The 23392-nt window shown below is 38.9% G+C and overlaps 1 protein-coding gene across 2 annotated transcripts in view; it reads left to right on the forward strand.

Annotated features, from left to right (window-relative positions):
- KCNN2 (potassium calcium-activated channel subfamily N member 2) overlaps positions 1-23392 on the forward strand; it is a 543720-nt gene that overhangs the window by 17211 nt on the left and 503117 nt on the right. The gene's annotated exons all lie outside the window — the stretch shown is intronic.

The raw sequence follows: 23392 nt of genomic DNA on the forward strand, positions 1-23392 counted from the left end.
TTGACATACTATATTAGTTTCAGGTATACAACATAATGAGTCAATATTTGTACATATTGTGAAAAGATCACCACAATAAATCTAGTTAACATCTGTTCCCACACAGTTACAAATTTTTTTAATGAGAACTTTTAAGATTTACTCTCTTAGCAACTTTGAAATATTACAAGATAGTATTAACTATAGTCACCATGCTGTTCGTTAATCTCATGACTTATTTATTTTATAATTGAAAGTTTGTATCTTTGACCACTGTGACCCATTTTTTCAACTCCCCACCTTGTGTCTCTGGCAACTACCAATCTGTTCTCTGAGTTTGTGTTTTTGTTTATTTATTTTTTAAGATTCTACAGATAAGTAAGATTATATGATATTTATCTTTCTCTGTCTGACTTATTTCATTTAGCGTGATACCCTCATGGTCCAACCATGTTGTCAGAAATGGCGAGATTTTCTTTTTTGTTGCTGAATCATCTTTCATTATCTACACCACATTTTTATTTTTCATTTATATACACTTAGATTGCTTCAGTGTCTTAGCTATTGTAAATAATGCTGCTGTGCATATATCTTTTTGACTGGTGTTCTAGTTTCCTTTAAATAAAAACTCCAAAATGGAATTACTGGATCATATGGAGTTCTATTTTTAATCTTTTGGGAAAACTTCATATGCTTTTTCATATGGCTGTACCAATATACATTCCTACCAACAATGCACAAGAGTTCCTTTTTCTCTACCTCCTCACCAACACTTGCTATATCTTATCTTTTTGGTAATGGCCATTCTAACAGCGTGAGGTGGTATCTTATTGTGGTTTTGATTTGTATTTCCCTGGTGATTAGTTATGTTGAGCACCTTCTCATGTACCTATGTGCCTATTGGCTGTCTGTATGTCTTCTCTGGAAAAAATTGTAGGAATTGAAAACTGATTAACAAAACTAGGCAAAATTCATTTGCTCAAAAATTGATTGGCTTCTAAATTGGATCTATCTTGAGACTGGGCATGCTCTACCAAAATCTTTCTCTTACCACATCTAAAATTTCATCAATAGAGTCAATCTCCTCTGAATTTTAAAAGCTGTGGTGTGTGTGATGGGAAGAAGAGGAGGGGAGGATCTTTAAGGTAGCCTATTAACATGAAAACTCCTGGAAGGAGACAAATACCATGAGTTGTTTGTTATTCAAAAACAGCAACAAAAATATCCTTGCAATTCCTGTAGTTAAAATAAAGAGGGAAACACCAAGTAGAGCATTTGAAAAGATAAAGAGATCAAAGGCCAAGGACACACTTTGCTTTTTTCAGATTAGTTGACGGGCAGCATTGGTGGATTTTTAGAGAATAACTTTAGGAGAAATAACACTGGCTCACGTTTTCCGCCCCTCTTCCTGCTGCTTCAGCTCTGCTTGTGAGGCAAGTGCCCTTTGAAGTATTATCTGAGTGAAAGGCTGGTTCTGTGTAAGAGGAAGTTGACTCAGATTTTTTTTTCAACTGCCCAAAGAAATTAATGTCCTCAGAAGGAGTCTGAAGACACTGTCAGAATTAAAAATAACTTGGTGACAATTTAACAATGGAAAGAAGAGTGTCAGTCACTTTTAAACCTTCTTCAGGGAAGACATACTCCACGAAAATGAAAAGTGATCCATTGGAGGTTGTTTGAAATAGAAAATTCACTTTCATTTGGAATATGAAGTTCTTGAACTGTATTCCTTGCAAAAGCTGCTGGTTTACACCCTACTGAACCACAAGATCTAAGAAGGCAGGTTTATTTTCTCTCTGCCTCCCTTTTTACTTCCCTCCTTCCTGTTTCTATTAAATCTAAAACCTTAGCACAGTGCCTAGAGCACAGTTAATTTGTAAGAAATATAAATTAGGTGTCTGCTGAATAAAACTGGTATAATGCTCAGTTTAATTGTCAAATACAGATTGTAGATCGGAAGAAGTGGGATACATTTCCAAGCCATGCATTTCTGAGATAGAAAAATTCTAATTGGCTGTGAATACTCATAAATTTTCTTTAAGATGTCATTGAGTGACTTGCCGGAGGGCATGAACTCAGAGGACTGGCTTTTGGAAGGGTAAGAATGATGAGGTACGGAGGCAATTCATCCAGGAGGGATTCCCTACATTTCTATTTCCATGTATAACTTTGGACAGAAACCCAAAGGTGAAGCAAGGCTGACAATTTGCAAAAAACTTTGCAATTCCTCTTTGATCTGCAGACTTACAAATTTTGTTTCTTATTGAGAGTTTACGTGACTTACTTTAGCCAGCAGGGCATTAGCAAACATGCCTCAAGAAGAGTCTTGGCTTGTGGTTTGGTGCTCTGGGGACCCATATCCCTGGTTCTATGTGTAGAGCCTAGACTAGCTTACTGGGTGATGAAAAGGCACATAGTCCAGGTAACAGACAAGAGCAGAGCCACTTATCTCACCACAGGTTCATGATTGAGCCCACGTGACACAAGCAGAAGAAACATCCCACTGTTTCCAGCCCAAATTATGAGTTAGATAGTTGTTTTAATCCACTAGGTTTGGAATGGTTTGATATTTAGCAATAGAGCAATATCCCAGCAATACCCCAGTACTGCTGTACAGGGATTCTACCCTTTCTTAAATTCTTCCTCAGCAGTTCTTAGGGGCCTCAGTGGACATCACTGATGTTCTTTCTCTGGGGCCACCATGCTCACCTGCATTCTTCCTCTTTTGCTCAGGGTCCCTGTGCTGCTGGTGTCTGGGGCAGTTGTCAGTGCCCAAAGGGCAGCTCTGCTGCTGGACGCAGTGGAGATGATGTTCCTCCTGGCATCTCTAAGAGATGCTCACACTGTACTGTGCAGTCCAACTCACATTGGGACCCCTGCTATATCCTAGTTAGAGCAAAGTGAGAGGGATAATTAGGACAAAACCAGAGGAGCTGTGATTTGAGGCCTGGAGAGACCTTCGAGACCTTCGAGACCATCTATTCCAATGTCTTACTTTACAAAAGAGGATCCTTTCATAAAGAGCTTGGTCACTGGCCCAAGCCCCTGTGGTATGGATGGCAGATCTGGGACCAAATCTAGGAATTATTTCCATTTTAATCACTTTTACTTTTCTTGTATCATTTAAAATTTTCCAAAAAAGAAATGTAGGTCTTTGAAAAACTTATTAATAGTGATAAAAAAAAAGTATGTTATATGATGCATTATCCTGAGGAAATAATTTGATTGTAATGGCAGAAAGACACCTGTTACCTGTTATCCCTTTTAAATTTATATTATTCTACTTCAATGGCTGTTTCATTCAGAAGTGCTTTGGAGATGTAGCTACGGCTGAAGCAGGCCCTGCGGAGTTTGGGAAGGTGAGCGTCTTCTCCCAGCCAGCCAGGGACACGTGAAGTTGGAGCTGTGCACTCCGGGGAAACTTCTGCACAACCAGCGGGGGTCAGCCTTAGCTCAGGCACTGATGTCACATGGGAGCAAATGTGGTTTCAATAGGAGACCCCAGACCACCCAGGCATTACCAACACCTCATGTGGAGGTGAGGCTCAGTGTGGCAGAGAGGCCTGGAGCGGGGACCGTCACAGTTGCCACCGTGGACCCTGTACTGTGGGGTTCTACTGTACTGTCGGGGCAGCAGGGCAGACAGGATGCAGGGCACTAAAAACGCTGGGAAACGCTGTAGTGTTCCTATGTCAGGATCAAAAGGTAAAGGCCCTGCCCTGAATCTCAGGGGCTTTTCGCTCTTTGCTCCTGTTCTGCACATTCCCAGCAGGTGACAGGTGGCCTTTTTGAAGCATTCCCTTTCCTTTTTACTTCACTATGATTGTGGCAGCTGGCTTTCATGTACAGTCCTTGGTAAACCAAAGAAACCAGGGTGGGGGTGGGGGGCTGGAGCCGTAGGGGGCGTACAACTCTGCGTCTCTGGAAGACCCACACCCGCCCAGCACTGAGGCAGTAGGGCAGTCACTCTCACAGCATCGAAAACAAGCTGCTAGACACAAAGCGGGCATGTGGAGACGGGAGCACGGATCCGGATTTCTCCTACAGAAGGAGGAGGCCTCCCTGTGGTGGAGGACAGGAGTTGGGCACTGTGAAGGCTGGCTCCTCCTCCTGCCGGCTACGGGGTGCGTGGGAAATAGAGGTCAGGAGGGACTTGACTTACACAACTGCATCTCTTAGGTATATTTAAAAGGTATTCCCAGGTTTTTCTCTCTGGGTATATTCTTTAATCTATGTTATTGAGTTAATCATACTGCTTCAAATAAAGAAAATAGATATTACTTGAGGAGAATGACTAGTGCATTTGCAGTTCAGATCTGAGGAGACCACCCACGGTGCAAACGCGGCACAGAAAAAATCAGGGCAGTCTCGTCAGGACATTTCAAGTTCAAGCTTCTGATGGGTATTAAAAACTGATTAAAAGAGATTTAAAAATTAAGGAAAATACCTTAAGGGTCTTGCTTTAAATTGGAAATCCAAATTGCGAATCACATCAATAATTTAAGGTAAATGAGAATTTGGAACACACAGACCCTACAAAGCAATGACCTTGGTCATGAATTCAGAGTGCGGGGCTAGCTTATCCCCGTCCTGTTGACACGAAAACTAGTGGAGCCTTGGTTCTTGGCTTGATCTCCTCTCCATACACATGAACTCCCATACTCACCAGTCAGTGCCTGTTTTGAGTCATCACTGAGCTCGGCACTAGGGATCTAAGAAGAGAGGACACAATCCAGGCTACTTCCCTCATGCCCTGTGCCCTGTCAGGGCCAAGGGATGAGTAGTCACCACAGACTTGTGTAACTTCTTGGAAAACCGAGTGGAAGGAGAGATCCATTTCCATGGGAATGAGATTTTCTAGAAGGTGGTTGAGTCTTACAGGTCGCTAAAAGGTAGAAATGACTAGATCTCTCACAGAAAAGTGGTTGGAGCTTAGAGGAATATTTAGAAGGTTTGCTTCCTGTTGTGGCTGAAGTACAGGTGGGCAGAGGAAGGGATCAGTAGCAGATGGTGAGGTAAGAAAATGTAGAGTTGGGGCATATTGCCAGGGGTTTCACATTCTAAATCAACTTGATGCATCAAGCCCTGGTCCCTCTTCCTGCAGGGTACCTGCTGACATCTCGAGTAGATGGGGCATTGATCAGAATTATTAGAAAAAATGGCATTTTTTTTTTCTGTATGTCTATCAACATTATCATCTGACATCAGAAGTTTACTCAGAAGGATCCTTTGCAGTGTGGAGATTTGGGTTAAGACTTGACTTTTATAGTCCAAATATATTCAGACTTTCTGACTAACCCCAGCCTGAAATATGCCCAAACCCCTAATAGGCTGTGTGCAAACCTTTGCAGAGACATCTGCTCACTTGTTTTCTGGTTGAGGTCAAGGATGCTCTCTATGAAGTTAATTTTTATGTCATAATTAAGAGAAAATTATTTAAGGATATTTGCATTTCAGACAATCTAGCAGAATTTTAACTGTATTCTAATAGAAACTTTAAATCCAAAATCAGTCATTCAAAAACTTGACAAGCAGTGACTATAATACAGCTCTGTTAGCCATGATAAAATACAGATCAATTACTCTGCTAGTGAGATATAAAGTGCAACCGGAATCATGTTAAGTTGTTTCCTAATTAAACAGCATGGCAGAGTGGAAATAGATTGGGCTTTGGAGTAGGAGAGACCCAGGCTCAAACTCTAGCTTTTCTCCTTTCTACATTTCCCAACTTCAACAAGTTGGTCACTCCAAGTCTCAGCTGCCTGAACTCTAAAATAGGGTTAATAATAGTTAGCATACAGAGTCACTGAGGAAATAGGTGTTGTTCTTGTTTACTCCTGTGTGTAATGCCTCATAGACCATGGACTCCATGAGGACAAATGGCATGTTTGATTTTGCTTCCTTCGTTGTCTGGCACACAGTAGGCTGTCAGTAAGCATTTCTTGAAAGAAGGTGGTCTTAAGGAACCAAAGCAGTTCTCAAATGTTTCTTGTATACCCATAAGGTCTAAGAGGAAAATAAGCAATAATCATTTAAAGCAGTGGTTCTCAACCTTTCTAATGCCGTGAACCCGCAATCCAGTTCCTCATGTTGCGGTGACCCCAAACCAAAAAATAATTTTGGTGGCTACTTCATAACTATAATTTTGCTACAGTTATGATTCGGAATGTAAATACCTGATATGCATTATGTATTTTCTGATGGCTTTAGGCGACCCCGCTGGGGTCGCGACCCACAGGTTGAGAACTGCTGATTTAAAGAGAGAAACAGAGGCAGACAGACATGGTGGGGGCTGGGAGGATGCTAGGAAATTGTATGGCCTAGATTTTCTCAATCCATTCTCTTTCTGTAACACATGCCTGTATGCCTCAGGCTCACCCTTGCTCTCCTGAGTTTCATCACTTGGAATTTACTTATTTTGTGAAAAGAAAACCTAGAGGGAACGAATCTAGTTGATTGACATTCAGTTGCTATTATTTGGAAGTGGGAAGAGGTGAGCTGCCTGCCACTGGGTGCGTGGCTTCTGAAGACCTGGGCAGGAAATGAGCCAGACACATGTCTCCCTCAGGATTCTCTCCACACGCCAGATTCCAAGCCACAGTATTCTACTGAATGGCTACGGATGAGAAAATTGAAAGCTGGAGAGATAAAGCAACTTGCTCAAGGTCACACATTTAACAAACAGCAGAACTTGTTGCATATTTATATTTTGATTTTGCTATCAGGGAAATTCTAGCTGCATAAAAGGAATTGGGATTATTTTTTCTTTTCACCTATTTACTGACAGAATTTGTATAAGATCTATGTATATTTGGTAGACTATACCAGTGAAGGCTTCCAGGCCTGGGGATATCTGTGTGGAAAGGTTTCTATTTACACATTCGATTTCTTTAATAGATTATCAGTTTCTTTTGTGTAAGTTTAGAGTCTTTCATGGAAGTTGCTTATTTTATCTATTTTGACAAATGTATTGATATAAAATTATTTGTAATGTAGTCCTTTTTTGTCTGTATGGTTCTGTAGGTCCAATAGATCTCTTCTTTTTTAACCAGTCTATTTAGCCTCACTGCAGGGGTCCCCAAACTTTTTATACAGGGGGCCAGTTCACTGTCCCTCAGACCGTTGGAGGGCTGCCACATACAGTGCTCCTCTCACTGACCACCAATGAAAGAGGTGCTCCTTCTGGAAGTGTGTGTGTGTGTGGGGGGGCGGATAAATGGCCTCAAGGCTGCATGCGGCCTGTGGGCCATAGTTTGGGGACGCCTGAAGAGATTTATCTTTAAAACCAAAAAATTTTTTATTTCATTGTTTTTTCTCATTTTTGTTTTTATTTCTTTATTGTTTATATCTTTATTAAATCTCTGTTCTACTTAGTGTTTAATTAGTCCTTTTAGCCTTTTACTATAGAAGCTTAGATAATTGATTTTAGATGTTTTCTTTTTTTTCTTTTTATTTAGACAATTAAATTTAACAAGGTGACACTGGTCAACTAGAGTACATAGATTTTGGGCAAACATCTCAACATCATTTGGACAATCGATTATGTTGTATATCCATCATCCAAAGTTAAATCATCTCCATCACCTTATATTTGTTCTTCTTTATGTCCCTCCTCCTTCCCCTCCCCCTCTCTAAGCCTCCTTCCTTCTTCCCTGTTAACCACTGCACTCCTATTTATGTCCATGATTCTCAATTTTGTGTCTGACCTATGTATGGAATCATACAGTTCTTAGCTTTTTCTGATTTACTTATTTCACTCAGTATAATGTTATCAAGGTCCATCCATGTTGTCATAAATGATACTATGTCACTGTTTCTTATGGCTGAGAAGTACTCCATTGTATATTTGTACCAGATCTTCTTTATCCAATCCTCTATTGAAGCGCACTTTGGTTGTTTCCATGTCTTGGCCACTGTGAATAATGCTGCAATGAATATGGGGCTGCATGTGTCCTTATGTACAAACGTTTTTGAGTATTGGGGGTATACACCCAGTAGAAAGATTGCTGGGTCATATGGTAGTTCTATTCTTAATTTTTTAAGGAACCACCATGCTTTCTTCCATAATGGTTGTACTAATTTACATTTCTACCAACAGTGAATGAGGGTTCCTTTTTCTCCACAGCCTCTCCAACACTTGTTATTACCTGTCTTGTTGATAATAGCTCATCTAACAGGTGTGAGGTGGTATCTCATCATAGTTTTGATTTGCATTTCTCTAATAGCTAGTGAAGATGAGCATCTTTTCATATATCTATTGGCCATTTGTATTTCTTCTTGGGAGAGGTGTTCCTTCATGTCTTCTCCCCATTTTTTTATTGGACTGTTTGCTTGTTTGTTTTTGAATTTTGTGAGTTCTTTATATATTTTCGATATTAACCCCTTATGTGAGCTGTTGTTTGCAAAGATCCTCTCCCATTTAGTTGGCTGTTTGTTTTCTTGTCAGTTTCTTTTGCTGAGCAGAAGCTTCACAATTTGATATAGTCCCATTCATTTATCTTTGCCTTTACTTCCCTTGCCTTTGGGGTCAAATTTCATAAAATGTTCTCTACGGTCAAGGTCCATGACTTTACTGCCTATGTTTTCTTCTATGTAATTTATTGTTTCAGGTCTTATATTTAGGTCTTCGATCCATTTTGAATTAATTTTTGTGCAAGGGGACAAATTGTAGTCAAGTTTCATTCTTTAGCTTTCCAATTTTCCCAGCACTATTTATTGAAGAGGCTTTCTTTTTTCCATTGTTTGTTTTGGGTTCCTTTATCAAAGATGACTTGCCCGCCCTGGCCGGTTGGCTCAGCGGTAGAGCGTCGGCCTAGCGTGCGGAGGACCCGGGTTCGATTCCCGGCCAGGGCACACAGGAGAAGCGCCCATTTGCTTCTCCACCCCTCCGCCGCACTTTCCTCTCTGTCTCTCTCTTCCCCTCCCGCAGCCAAGGCTCCATTGGAGCAAAGATGGCCCGGGCGCTGGGGATGGCTCTGTGGCCTCTGCCTCAAGCGCTAGAGTGGCTCTGGTCGCAACATGGCGACGCCCAGGATGGGCAGAGCATCGCCCCCTGGTGGGCAGAGCATCGCCCCTGGTGGGCGTGCCGGGTGGATCCCGGTCGGGCGCATGCGGGAGTCTGTCTGACTGTCTCTCCCTGTTTCCAGCTTCAGAAAAATGAAAAGGAAAAAAAAAAAAAAAAAAAAAAAAAGATGACTTGCCCATATATATGTGGTTTTATTTCTGGGCTCTTGATTCTGTTTCATTGGTCTGTGTGCCTGTTTTTCTGCCAGTACCACACTGTTTTGATTATTGTGGCTCTGTATTATACAGTGTGTCCGTAAAGTCATGATGCACTTTTGACTGGTCACAGGAAAGCAACAAAAGATGACAGAAATGTGAAATCTGCACCAAATAAAAGGAAAACTCTCCTAGTTTCATACCTATTCAGGGAAGTTCGATGTGGTTTTCATGCACAGATATTTTAGGGCTCCTTAGGTAGCTATCCCGTCACTGACTGGTGGCCTACCAGAACGGGGTTTCTCCACCAAACTACCAGTTTCCTTCAACTGCTTATCCCACGGAGTAATGTTATTTCTATGTGGTGGCGCTTCATTATAAATGTGCCAATATTTATGTTGCACTTGGGTCACCGATTTGAATTTAGCGAGCCACAGAACACACTGAACTTTCCTCTGTACCATCCACATCTTGACTGGCATGGCCGTGGACTGCTCCCCTGTATAGTGTTACGTCATCATCTGCGCATGTGCACATGCTGCCACATATCCTACAGAAACTGGGAGGGTTTTCCTTTTATTTGGTGCAGATTTCACATTTCTACGTCTTTTGTTGTGTTTCTGTGACAGGTCAAAAGTGCACCATGACTTTATGGACACACTGTATATAGTTTGAAGTCAGGTATTGTAATGCCTCCAGTTTCATTTTTTTCCCCCTCAGGATTACTTTGATTATCCGGGGTTTTTTTATGGTTCCATACAATCCTGAGGATTTTTTGTTCCATTTTAATGGGAACTGCATTAAAATTATATATTGTTTTGGGTAATAATGGCCATTTTAACTATGTTTATTCTTCCTACTCAAGAACATGGGATATTTTTCCATTTCATTATGTCTTTTTTGACTTCTTTTAATAAAGCTTTGTAGTTTCCTGTATGTAGATCCTTGACACTTTGTTATATTTATTCCTAGGGTTTTTTTTTGTTGTTGTTGCAAGTATAAAAGGAATTATATTTTTGAGTTCATTTTTGAAGTTTCATTGTTGGCATATATGAAAGCAATATATTTCTGTATATTAATTTTGTATTCTGCAACCTTATTGTATTGGTTTATTGTTTCTAATAGTCTTTCTGTGGAGTCTTTGGGATTTTCTATATACAGGATCATGTCATCTTCAAAAAGTGAAACCCTTACTTCTTCTTTCCTGATATCAGTGCCTTTTATTTCTTTTTCTTGTCTGATTTCTCTGGCTAGAACTTCCAACACTATGTTGAATAGGAGTGGAGAGATAGGGCACCCTTGTCTTGTTTCTGATTTTAGAAGAAAAGGTTTCAGTTTTTTACCATTTAGTATGATGTTAGCTGATGGTTTGCCATATATGGCCTTTATTAATTTGAGGTACTTCTATACCCATTTTATTGAGTGTTTTAAACATAAAAAGATGTATCTTATCGAATGCCTTCTCTGCATCTATTGATAGGATCATGTGGTTTTTGTTCTTTGTTTTGTTGACATGGTGTATTACGTTAATCGTTTTACATATATTGACAATCCTTGTGCTTCTGGGATGAATCCCACTTGATCATAATGTATTATTTTTTTTAACGTGTTTTTGTATTCAATTTGTTAGTATTTTTTTTTTAGGATTCTTTCATCTGTACTCATTAGAGATATTGGTCTGTAGTTTTCTTTTTTTGTGTTCTCCTTGCAAGGTTTTGGTATGAGGGTTATGTTGGATTCATAAAATGTGTTTGGAAGTATTGCTTCTTCTTTAGTTTTTTCGAAGACTTTGAGAAGAACAGGAACCAAATCTTCTTTGAATTTTTGGTAGAATTCACTAGACTAGCAGTCTGGCCCTGGACTTTTTTTTTTGGGGGGGGAGGTTTTTGATAGTTGTTTCTACTTCCTCCCTGCTTATGGGTCTATGTAGACTTTCCACTTCTTCATGATTCAGTCTAGGAAGATTGTATAGTTCTAGGAATGTATCCATTTCTTCTAGATTGTTGAATTTGGTGGCATATAGTTTTTATTATATTCTATAATGATGTTCTGAATATCTGTGATATTTGTGGTAATTTCTCCTCTTTCATTTTGGATTTTGTTTATTTGAGTTCTTTCTCTTTTTCCTTAGTGAGTGTTGCCAAGGGTTTGTCAATTTTGTTGATGTTTTCAAAGACACAGCTCTTTGTTTTTTTAATTTTTTTATATTTTTTCTGTTCTCGATTTCATTTATTTCTGCTCTAATTTTTATACTTTCCTTTCTTCTTCTGGTTTTGGGTTGCCTTTGTTCTTCTTTCTCCAGTTCAGTAAGGTTTGATGTTGTTTACTTGGGCTCTCTCTTATTTTTTGATATAAGCCTGTAATGATATATATCTTTGGTTCTCTGCCTTTATTTCTTCTTTCACCTAGTCATTTCTTAGAAGTATGTTGTTTAATTTCTACATTTTTCTGGGCTTATTCTCTACTTTTTTTCAGTTGAATTCTAGTTTCAAAGCCTTATGGTCAGAGAATATGCTTGGTATAATTTCAGTTTTTCTGATTTTGTTGATTTTAGTTTTGTGGCCCATTATATGGTCTATTCTTGAGAATATTCCATGTATGCTAGAGAAAAATGTATACTCTGACATTCTGGGATAAAATATTCTATTGATGTTTATTATATCCATTTGTTCTAATATTTCATTTCAGTATTTTCTGTTTGGCTGAATGATCTAGAAACATCAGCAGTAAATTGAGATCTCCAAGTATAATTGTATTTTTGTCAGTTTCTAGTTTTAGAACAGTTAGAAGATGTCTTATATATTTTGGTGCTCCCTGGTTTGGTGCATATATATTTAGAAGTGTTATGTCTTTTTGATACAATGTCCCCTTTGTCTTTATGAAATGACTATCTTTGTTTCTGATTACCTTTGTTGTCTTATAGTCAGCATTGTCAAATAAGAGTTTGGCTACACCTGATTTTCTTTGGATATTATTTGCTTGGAGAATCATTTTCCAACCATTCACTTTGAATCTATTTTTATCCTTGTAGCTTAGACCTGTCACTTGCAGGCAGCATACAATTGGGTTTTGTTTTCTGATTCAATCTGCTACTCTGTGTCTCTTTATTGATGAGTTCAATCCATTTATATTTAATGTAATTACTGACACTGGAAGGTTTCTTATTGCCATTTTATATATTGCTTTCTGATAGCTCTGTGTCTGGTTTGGTACTTCTCTTTTGTTTTTCTGTCATTTGTTTTTGTTTGGTGGTATTCCATACTTCTTAACTCTGTTTCTTCTTTTTTTAAGCTATGTGTGTTAGTAGTGGCATTTTTGGATGTGGTTACCTTTAGGTTGTTAAAAGAAAAATTATCATAATCATTAGAGTCCATTATCTCATGAGTGCTTCTGCTCTCCATCCTCATTTGCTACTGTTGATCTTTGTACTCTCCCTTTTATATTATCGTTGTCACAGATTATCCTTGTTTTTATTGTGGTTTTGTTGGAGCTTTTACTTGTAGTTTTGTTTTGTTCTTTGTATTTGGTTGGCTAACCCCTTTTAGTATTTCCTAAAGTGGGGGGTTTCTGTTGATAAATTCCCTCAGCTTCTCTATGTCTATAAATGTTTTTATTTCCCCTTCATATCTGAAAGATAGCTTTGATGGATATAGTATTCTTGGCTGGTAGTTCCTCTCTTTCAATACTTTAAAGGTTGGGATCCACTCTCTTCTGGCTTGTAGAGTTTCTGCTGAGAAATCTGGTGATAGCCTAATGGGCCTTCCTTTATATGTTATATTCTTCTTTTCCCTAGCTACCTTGAAGATTTTTTTCTTTGTCATTGATTTGTGATAATTTCATTATGATGTGCCTTGGAGTAGGTCTGTTTGGGTTGAGGAAAATTGGTGTTCTGTTTGCTTTTTGGATTCAAGGCTCTAAATCTTTCCACAAGCTTGGGAAGTTCCCAATTATTTGTTTGAATATGTTCTCCATTCCCTTTTTCCTCTCCTCTTCTTCAATATACCCATTTTTCTTATACTGCTCTTTTTGGTGGAGTCAGACAATTCTTATAGGGCCTTCTCATTTTTCTTAATTCATGAGTCTCTTCTTTTCTCTGTAGTATCTCTTGTTGCTTGTCTTCAATATCACTAATTCTCTTCTCTATTTGGCTTGTTTATTAGCTAAGCTTGTTACCTCATTTTTCAGTTTATGTATTGAGTTTTTCATCTCTGTTTGCTTTTTTTTATATCAATAGTTTCAATTTCCTTGGTGAAGTACTTTTTTTTGTCCATTAAATTGTTTTTCTTTTTTTGAGCTCACTAAATTGCCTTTCTGTGTTTGCTTATATCTTATTGAGTATTATTAGAACTTAAATTTTGAATTCTATGTCATTTAGCTCCAAGGTTTCCATGTAATTGAGATTTTTTTTTTCTGGTGATTTTTCATTATCTATCTGAGCTATGTCTCTGTCTTGTATGTCCATGATATTTGATTCCTTTTCCCTTGGTGGAATTTGAGAATGGTATTATTAATAACACTAAAAATAAATAATTAAACAAATCTTGAAAAAAACAGTGAAAAATAAAAATTCTATAAATAATGATATGTAGAACAAAAACTACAGAGAAAAAGAGCAGAAACTGAGGAATAATGAAAAAAGAGAAAAGAAGTAAAATACAAGCAAAATGCCACCAAAAAAGTATGCATCCAAAATATAATAATTTTGATGAGAAATGACATTCAGATGAGAGGACAAAAAGAAAAACACACAAAAAAAATAATGACAGAGAAGAAAAGGGAAGAGAGAAAAAAAGAAGTAAAATTAAAATGTCAGAAATGAAACCCTCACAGAAAACAAAAATAAAAAATATAACAACTAAGGATAATGAAGTTCAAGTCAGAAAAAGACAATAAAGAACAAGGAAAGAAGAAAACATGAGAAAAACAAAAAAATATATTTTCCAATTTTGAGGTAACTTTTTCCTTTTTCTGGCAGGTGGTGCTGTACTACAAGTTTTGTCTCTGGGAGGTTCTTGGGCAGAGTTCTGCTGAAGAATCATCGCTGTTGCTGTTGTAATGATATAGGCAGGGCTGCATTTGCGTTTGTGGCAGAGGCTTGTTGTTAGGGCTTTGCAATTTTTTGGCTCTAGCAATGGCAGTCTCAGGTCTCCAGGTGGCTCCCTCCATGTCCCAACAGAACAGGGGACCAAACGCCCAGCACTTCTACCTCTCACAGGAAGGAGCAGCCCAGAGACTCAGCTGTAGGGGATTCACTACTGCCACTGTTCACACAGCAAGGGAAGCGATGAGGGACTTAGGAGGCTGAGGGAGACAGAACCCAGTCCTTCGTCTGAAACGACTCAATGTACTGTCCTGGGCAGGGCAGGGGCTACATGCTGGGAATAGGCACCTGAGCTTCGGAAATGGGGAGGGCAGGGCACAGATCACAGGTCAAGTGCATGTTTGCATCACTCAGGCCAAACTGTGGGCCACATAAGCAGACTGAGCACACCTTAGCACCCTGCAGGCCAATCTCCATGGGCTATTCACACACCAATCTTGGGAGTGTGCCACAGGCTATGTGCATGCCTAGTGTATGCAATTGCAAATGGAGCCCAGTGATGCAGGCAGATACCAGAACTGGCCTTGTTCCTGCTCTTGGTTGCGTGCTTACCCCAATTCAGTTTTTTCCCCTCTGCCTCTGAGTCTCTCTGCTTTTCCCAGCTCTAAAACAAAACACATGTTAAAAGTGCCTCCCTCCCTCAGGTCAGTGAGGAAAGAAAAAAACTCTGTCTTTCAACATTTTTCCTCCATGAGTGGATTCTATCTTTGGCCCACCTTCTCACCTAATCATACCTTTATCTGGTATGTGTATATTTCAGGTACTCCTGGGGTTTTCTCTCTGAATATAGTTGTTGAATATAGTTTGTTGAAATTTCAAGGGGAGAGATCATGAGTATCTCTCACACTGCCATTTTTCTGATATAACTCCTGGTGTTTTATTCTTGAATAAGGGTTTGAAGCTGTAAATTTCCCTCTAATCACAGCTTTAATTGAATTTCACAAGTCTTGAACTTTGTATTTATTGTCATTTATTTCATAAGACTTTCTTATATCTCTTTTCATTTTCTTGTTGACTCATTTTTGGAAGTTTATTAATTAAATTTTTTTTTTAAATTCTGGAGTTTTATAGCAAAAGATTGTTATAGACTATTTTTATAATAACTTTAGGTTTACACAAAATTGAGCAGGTAGTACAGGGAGTTCCCATATACCCCCTCTCTTCCTTGCTCAAAGTCTCCACTGTTAATAATATTATTAGTGTGGTACATTTGTTATTACTGAACCAATATTGATACATTATTATTAACTAAGTCCGTAGTTTATATCAAGGTTCACTCTTTGCTTTATATATGTTATGGGTTTTGACAAAATTATTATGATAAATAGCCACCATTTTAGTATCATAATGAGTAGTTTCACTGCCCTAAAAATCCCTTGTTTTTCAGCTATTGATTGATCCCTCTCCTCCCTCCATCCCCTCACCTCTGACAACCACTGATCTTTTTCTTGTCTTCATAGTTTGACTTTCCCAGAATATTGGAATCATACAGTAGGTAGCTTTTTCAAACTGGCTTCTTTCACAAAGTATTATGCATTTAAAGCTTCTCCTTATCTTTTCATGAGTTGATAGCTCTTTTTTTTTATTACTGAATATCACTGCATGTTGTATCACATCTGTTTATCCTTTTATCTTTCAAAGGACATCTTGGTTGCTTCATATTTTTGGCAATTATGAATAAAGCTGCTATAAATATTTCATATGTAAGTTTTTGTGTGAATATATGTTTTAAAATAAGTTGGGTAAATATCTGGAAGCATACGACTGTTGGATTCTATATTAAGACTATGTTTAGTTTTAGAAAAACTGTCTTCCAAGGTGGTTGTATCATTTTATATTTTTACCAGCAATGAATGAGATTTCTTCTTGATCTGCACCCTAATCACCATTTGAAATTGTCAGTTTTTATGTTAGCCATTCTCATAAATATACAGTGGTATCTCCTTGTTGCTCTTTTTTTCAGTTTTCTAATGACACATGATATGGAACTTCTTTTCATATACGTATTTGCCCTCTGTATATCTTTCCTGGTGAGTTGTTTATTCAGGTATTTTGCCCATTTTTAAATTGGGTTGTTTTTTCCTTATTGTTAAGTTTTAGGAGTCTTTGTATCTTGCAACTTTACTATAATCCCAGAGTCAAAAAATTAATGTCCAGTTAAACTCTGTTGTGTAAACACAGTCTGTAAAATTTGAATTCTTTTAAGTTTACTGAGATATGTTTGATAATCCAGGGATATGATTGAACTAGATAAATGTTTCAACTGCACTTGAAAATACTTTTATTTTGCAGTTCTTGAGAAGAAGATTGATAGTATTTTTAAAGTATTTATGTTACAAATTTTATCTCCCATTCCATCATTTGCTGAGAAAAGATTATTGAAACCTATAACAATTATTGATAATTTGCTTGTGCTTATTATACACAATGTGGGTTAAACCACTGTTTTAGATAATAGAGCAGTAGACAAATTTAAGTGTGAAAGATTTCTACAATTTTTCACTTCTTCTCTTTATACTTTAAGTACAAATCAGGGGGTCTGAATATTTTTTTATTTTTTTGGTTAAAATTTTCCTTAATAGCTTTATTGTTTTAGTATATTTTCTTTCTGGGATTGGAGGTTGAATGTATATTCTCATGGTTGTGTCTCAGGAAAAACTGAAGGGCTAGATCAATAGATACCTTTTAATTAAATGGGAAATCTGAATTTCAGAATCTGAATTATCCTGTGCTGTCACTCCAGCTACCTTTTCATGTATTTAGAGAAAAGGCAATTTCATACATTTTTAATGGCCTGAACTTTGACGTGGTATGTTTTATAGTACTATATAAGTTGATGGGTAAGGATTTATGTCTTCACAGTGATCAAAAAGACTTAAGGGTGAGAAAAAAACCCAGAATATTTTGATTCTCTTAAGGTTCTTCTATGGACACTCAGATATCATAACAATGAACTAAAATTTCCACAAAAAAGATGCATCAGTCTATATATACCCTAAGGAGGATAGCTAGTTTTGTTGCTTTGCTGAGAACAGATATGAATAATTATATGAGCATTGGAAGGCTGGATAAAATCTTCATAGGTTTATGTGTCCTGCAGGAAAGACTGCATCCATTCCTGTATATAACCATTACTGTATATTTGTGCCCCCTCTTATTAAATTTCTTCAGTGAAGAGTGTCTATAATTTATTATATTATTTTTCAACCTTCTTTCAGAAGAAAGTCTTCCCTTAGTCAAACCTGAACAAGTATTGTGATACTTCAGACCCCAAATCTCAAGATATATTGAGAACTAGAAATTCATCACCATAGTCAGGCACTGTGACAAAATCTAAAAACTATCTCATAATGTTCTCTCTTTATATTACCCTTAGTATATCTTTATAGTTTTTGAATGTAGATATGGTACATATAAATTGAATAAGGAACATTTAAATAGAGCTTTATGGTTTAGAACATATTTTTCATGTTATTTTAATTCTCATATAACCATCCTGAGAAAGATTTTTTAGAGAAATGCTTTTTTCTATTTTTCTTCTTCTGATGTCAGGAGTGCCTTCTGGCTTCTTTAGGGAAATCCCTGACCTGTTCCTGTGGTTCTAGTCAATTACAGTTCCCTACTGCCCTCTTGCTACAGAGTCTGGTTAGTCAGAATAACCATCCTCAGCTTCCTATTCACAGTGATTAGTTAAGAAATTGCATGTGATTTCTGTGGACCCTGTAAGAGTTCTCCCTGGCACTTTCCTGCTGAAATTTATATAGGGAAAAATGCCCTCTTGCTTTTGGGATTGTGTTACTAGATAAATAGAGATTTAGAGCTGCTTTGTTAATCCAAGTTGTCTAGAGGAGGATAGAAGAGGTCAAAATGTTGAGATGAGCATAAATGAAATAAAAAGATAAGAATTAAATGGGTTGAAGCCCTGAATCCAGCCATATTTGAACTGTGTTTCATGCACAAATACTAAATTTCTTTTCCCTAACGGTAATTTAAGATGTGTGTCTTAGTTCCTTCTGGCTGCTATGAAAAAGTACCATGAACTGGATAGTTTATGAACAGCAGAAATCTATTCCTCATAGTTCTAGAGGCTGGAAAACGGGGTACCAGAATGACTGAGTTCTGGTGACAACCATCTTTCAGGCTGCAGACTGCTGAGCTCTCATTATCACATGACAGAAAGTAGAGAAAGAATCAAGATCTGGTGACTCTTACCAGGGCACTGATATCATATCTGAGGCTCCACTGAAATGAATAATCATAAATTATCCCCCAAAGGTCCCACCTCCTTATAACATCACACTGGGGAGTAAGGTTTCAACATATGAATTTGGGAGGGAGGATACAAACATTTAGTCCATAACAGTGGATTGTTTTTCACTTGTAACCTAAAGAATTTTCCCCATTACAGATATTTTTGCCTCATTTTATTGATGAAAAACAGGTGTTCTGAATTTAAGTAACTAACCTATATCCATATAGAATGGAGGAGGCTTGAATAAATCTATGGTAGTTCTCATTTCAAATAATCATTCTGTCTGCCAATTACCATGCTATGCTGCTCAAAAATACACATCTTGTGGGGCTTTGGTTTTTTTCTCTGAGTTATTTTGTGTCTGTGTGTGTGTGTGTGTGTGTGAGTGTAACTCATCTTTGGCTTTCCCTAAAGAGAGCTCGCTGACTTGACTGTGTAAGCTTTTCTGCTTGCACCCTACAGATGGGTAATGTTTGTGTGGCTGCCTGGCTCTGTTGGGACTCTCTTTGCTTGTCCTGCTTCCTCGAGACCAGATTCCCATGCTCCAGGTCTTCCTCTCAGAATAGGCAATAACGTGTATCGGGCCTGAGCCATTTGAAATCTGATTCTGAAGATCAGAGATTTTAAACCTTTTTTGAGCCGCGGCACATTTTTTACATTTACAAAATCCTGGGGAATACCACCTACCAAAATGACACAAAATGACACTCTAACACAGTACATATTATACATATAGTTAATAATATAGTTTCTAAATGTATTTATACTCATTTAGTGTGAAACCTGCGCCTGTTTCGATGAACACAAAAGGGATATCCTGGCAGGAATGGTAGAAAGACACACACGAAGCTCTTCCTCAACAGTTCTCAGTCTCTCTCTGTTTTTAGTTTTTATCGCAGTCAAGCTTGAGAAGCTCAGCTCACATAGATTTGTGGTTGAAAACGGAAGCAATGTCAAAATAGCTTTGTTGGCCAGAATGGGGAACTCCTTGGCAACAGATAACCAAAAACTGTCCAAAGGAAGATCAGCAAACTTAGCTTTAAAGTTAGATAACATTGTGATGCATTGTGATATATTGTATATCACCCTCTGCGGGGACCTCTTTTAAAAAGAAAAAGGTCAAATATCTATATACACCATCAGGATAGATATAACCAGCTGAGGCTGAGGCTTCATCTAGTGGTGGCAACATTTACCTCCAGTCCTGACCAGGATTAGAAATCAGGACCATGGGGAGGAGTAGCAGCTTCAACTACTTGCCGCGGCCACACAATGACAAGTGCGTGGCAGCCCGAGCGGGACCTTTCTGGGTGTGGATGAGAGGTGGCCTACTATTGGTTCATCGCTAGTGGTCGGGATGAATCCTAGAAGGTGATTGGTCACTGAGCGTTCCCTGTGCCTCCACTCTTCCTGTCGCTGATAGCTGGAGGGATTGTGAGGGGAATGTTTATGTTCGGATGGAGGCGGCTGGTGGCGGGCCAGATAAATAGCCTCTGCCGGCCGTATCCGGCACGCGGGACATAGTTTGGGGACCCATGTTTAATTTCCCCATGGCACACCTGACCACGTCTCACGGCACACTAGTGTGCCGTGGCACACTGGTTGAAAAACACTGCTGAAGATGACTGGGATGGCATCAGTCTGACTGTTATCTTGAAATAGGTTTGCATGATTGCAGAGTTTTTCCAAAGACACCCAGGAGTGGACAGGTGAAGGTGGAAGAAAGGATTCTCCTATTTGTTTCAACATGTGTTGGCTGCCTGACTTGTCCCAAGAGTTCCCTGCCATTCTGTGAGTCCCAGAAGCAGAAAAAATGGGCTTAGAATTGAGAAAAAAATACTCCCACATTTTCTTGAATGAGAGAAGGGACAAGTCATGTGATTCTCTAAAGGTTAAGTACGATAACACCTCACAATTCAGCTTTGCTGGAGAAAGCTGCTCTACAGTGAATTTTAAGGAAATACCTTAAGCAACAAAAACTTTATAAAAACATATTTTGACTATCATAAGACTGAAATCTTTCTAAGATTTTTGCACACTCTCCTGCTTTATTCTCTGAATCAGAGCTTGGCCTCATTATTGATTATTTCTGAGATCTACACAAAGGAGTACACTGCTTTTTTATAATTCAATCCTACTTTTTTGTATATTAATTTTTCTATATATTTTTAAGTGCTATTTTTTTCTACCAACTTCTTATGGTTCTTAGCATGTTCTTTGCTGTTGCTTTAAGTCATTGTCAGTTTTGTGTGTGTGTGTGTGTGTGTGTGTGTGGCAGAGAGAGAGAGGAATATGAGCTGCCCCTGTATGTGCCCTGATTGGGAATTGAACTGGCAACTTTCACACTCTGGGACAGTGCTCCAACTGACCAAGCTCTCTGGCCAGGGCTTTTCTGTCATAATTTACATGTATTCTGCATGAGACCTGCCTCCAGCCTTCTCTTATGGAGTAGAGGGTGAAGAATTTGTGGCAGCTTTTTCTGTCCACCACATACATATCTCTTCCATTTACCTCTCTTGTCTCAAGGCAGGCTTGGACACAGTACGGCTGGGTTACCTCTCTTGTCTCAAGGCAGAAATTGGCCAAAGACCTACTCACCATCTGGCATTTTGCTGATCACTTTAGGTTTCCAGCACTTGGCCTTATCTCATTTAAATCTCATAACAAGGCATAGAGCAAGATTTGCCAGTCACTGTGCTAGATGTTTTACACATATTATCTCACTTAGTGCTCAAAACATCTCTGTGCATCTCACAAGAGGAAGATTAATTTGAAAGTAAAATGGCTGTGGCTGAATAGCTCAGTTGGTTAGAACGTCCTCTCAATATACTACGGTTCTGGGTTTGATCCCTGGTCAGGGCACATACAAGAATCAATCAATGAAAGCATAAATAAGTGGAACAACTTTCTCTATCTCAAAATATCAATCAATCAATCAATCAATCAATCAATTAATCAATGAAAAACAGAAAGCAAAACAAACTATAAACTTTGACCTCAGTGCCCTGGATCCTGTGGTAGATTTGGCAGCATGATGGAATTACAAGTTCTATTCTAAAAGGTTCTCTTTAACAAGTTCAGTTTTTCAGGGTTACAGTGTAAGTGTTAGAACTGAGATTCAACTCTGATTACTCCAGAGGTCATGCTCTTAACCACTATCCACATGATCTTACTTCCTTATCTCCACCGTGTTCTTCTTTCTCTGCCTAGTACAGCAGGTGGGCTCGAGGGCTTTTTCTGCCTGACTGCTCCTGGCTCTTCTCTCCTGGAGTGGGATTCTGCTCTCTCTACATTCCACTTACCTGTGGAAGAATATCTGTCTGTCCCTAAGAATTCCTACCTGACTTCCAAATTGGGCCCTATACATGCACCTGCTGTACCTTTTTGACATAGTGTCTAAAATAGTTTGGTTGTCCAGGTTATTTAAATTTACATTTATATAAGTGAGTCTGTCTTTTATCAAGCACATAAACACTATGTATATTTGAAAATGGGCTATATTATAGATCTGGCCTGTAGAAAAGGCACATGTATATTTGCAAACCTCTTACCATAACTTGATGGCCCTCTGGGTCTAGATCCACAGGTTGTGATCAGTGCCTTAGAACAGCATCATTTAATGGCCGAGAGCCAGGCTCAGCAGTCAACAGACTTGGGTTCAAACTCTGACTCTGCAACTCCCTAAGTTCCATGACCTTGGCCATGAACCTCACCTACCGCCGTACAAAACTACCTTTCTCTAAGGTGTGTTGTCGTATTTAGATGAGATCAGGCATTTAAAATGCAGTAATTTATTCCTGTATGGGAGTCCATGGTTTGGAGGTTAAAAGGAGGTAAAACAGAGAACTAGGAACCACTGGACCACAGTGCACTGGATCAGACACTATTGTTCAGAGTCCCAGACCTGGACTTTCAGACCTGGCTCATTTCCTCCATGAGTGGCTATTATTGCTGTGGCCTCAGGACTGTCCTTCTCCTTCCTCCAGGTACTGCCAAGCTCTGCCCCTTCCCACATACTTTCTCCTTTGGCTCCCTCCATCCTTACCTCACCCTCAGTTCTCCTGTGGACTTAGGCTTCTGTCACAAAAGCCAAGAACACCTTGCAGACTATTTCTGTTTGGGACTCTGTGCAAACCTGTACCAGGAATGGGGAGGAGATGATGTGCTTTGTGCTTGTTTTGGGAAGATAAAATATATTATGCTCACTTTGTTAAAGATGGCACTGCCCACGTGGAAGCCCATTGCCCAGGTGATAGTATTAATTGCCCTTCTTGCTTGGGATGGGTGTGAATGTATTAATGTGTGTTGGGGGAGGGCTTTCACGCCAAAAGGTTTTAAAAGGAAGAGAGATCACGTTGTTCCAGAAGAAGAGTGATTACATTCTAGGAGGAGCCCATGCTGTAGGAGAGCAGAGGAAGGCCACGTGGAGGAGAGGAGAAGCAGCCAAGATGGCAGAGTGCTGAAGGAGAAGCCAGTTTGTGCAGAGAGAAGGAGATGGGGAACTGAGGTGAATGAGACTGGTGAGGTTAGAAACCTTTGATTCTAGGAAACTTGGATAAGTCAGTAGCTTTGTAAGCACTGAATGAGTGGGTTTTGGAGCTCATTGTGTGTATTTCTTGCCCACCAGGTGCAAGCTAGGATTAAAGGTAATGGCCCACCAGTTCTTGGCTCCGTTGTTTCATTACCAACTGTCCGAATCTAATGTGAACCTGCACTGGACAGGCGGCTGTGATGGTGGCCGCGCCTACTGGCTTTACAGCTTTATAGGGAAAGGAATGTGGAAATGACAGAGAGGGACATGCACTGCTCTAGTCGAAGGTGGTGTGAAGGATCCAGAGCCC

Source organism: Saccopteryx leptura, chromosome 4 (genome assembly GCF_036850995.1).
Source record: "Saccopteryx leptura isolate mSacLep1 chromosome 4, mSacLep1_pri_phased_curated, whole genome shotgun sequence".
Lineage (NCBI taxonomy): Eukaryota > Metazoa > Chordata > Mammalia > Chiroptera > Emballonuridae > Saccopteryx > Saccopteryx leptura.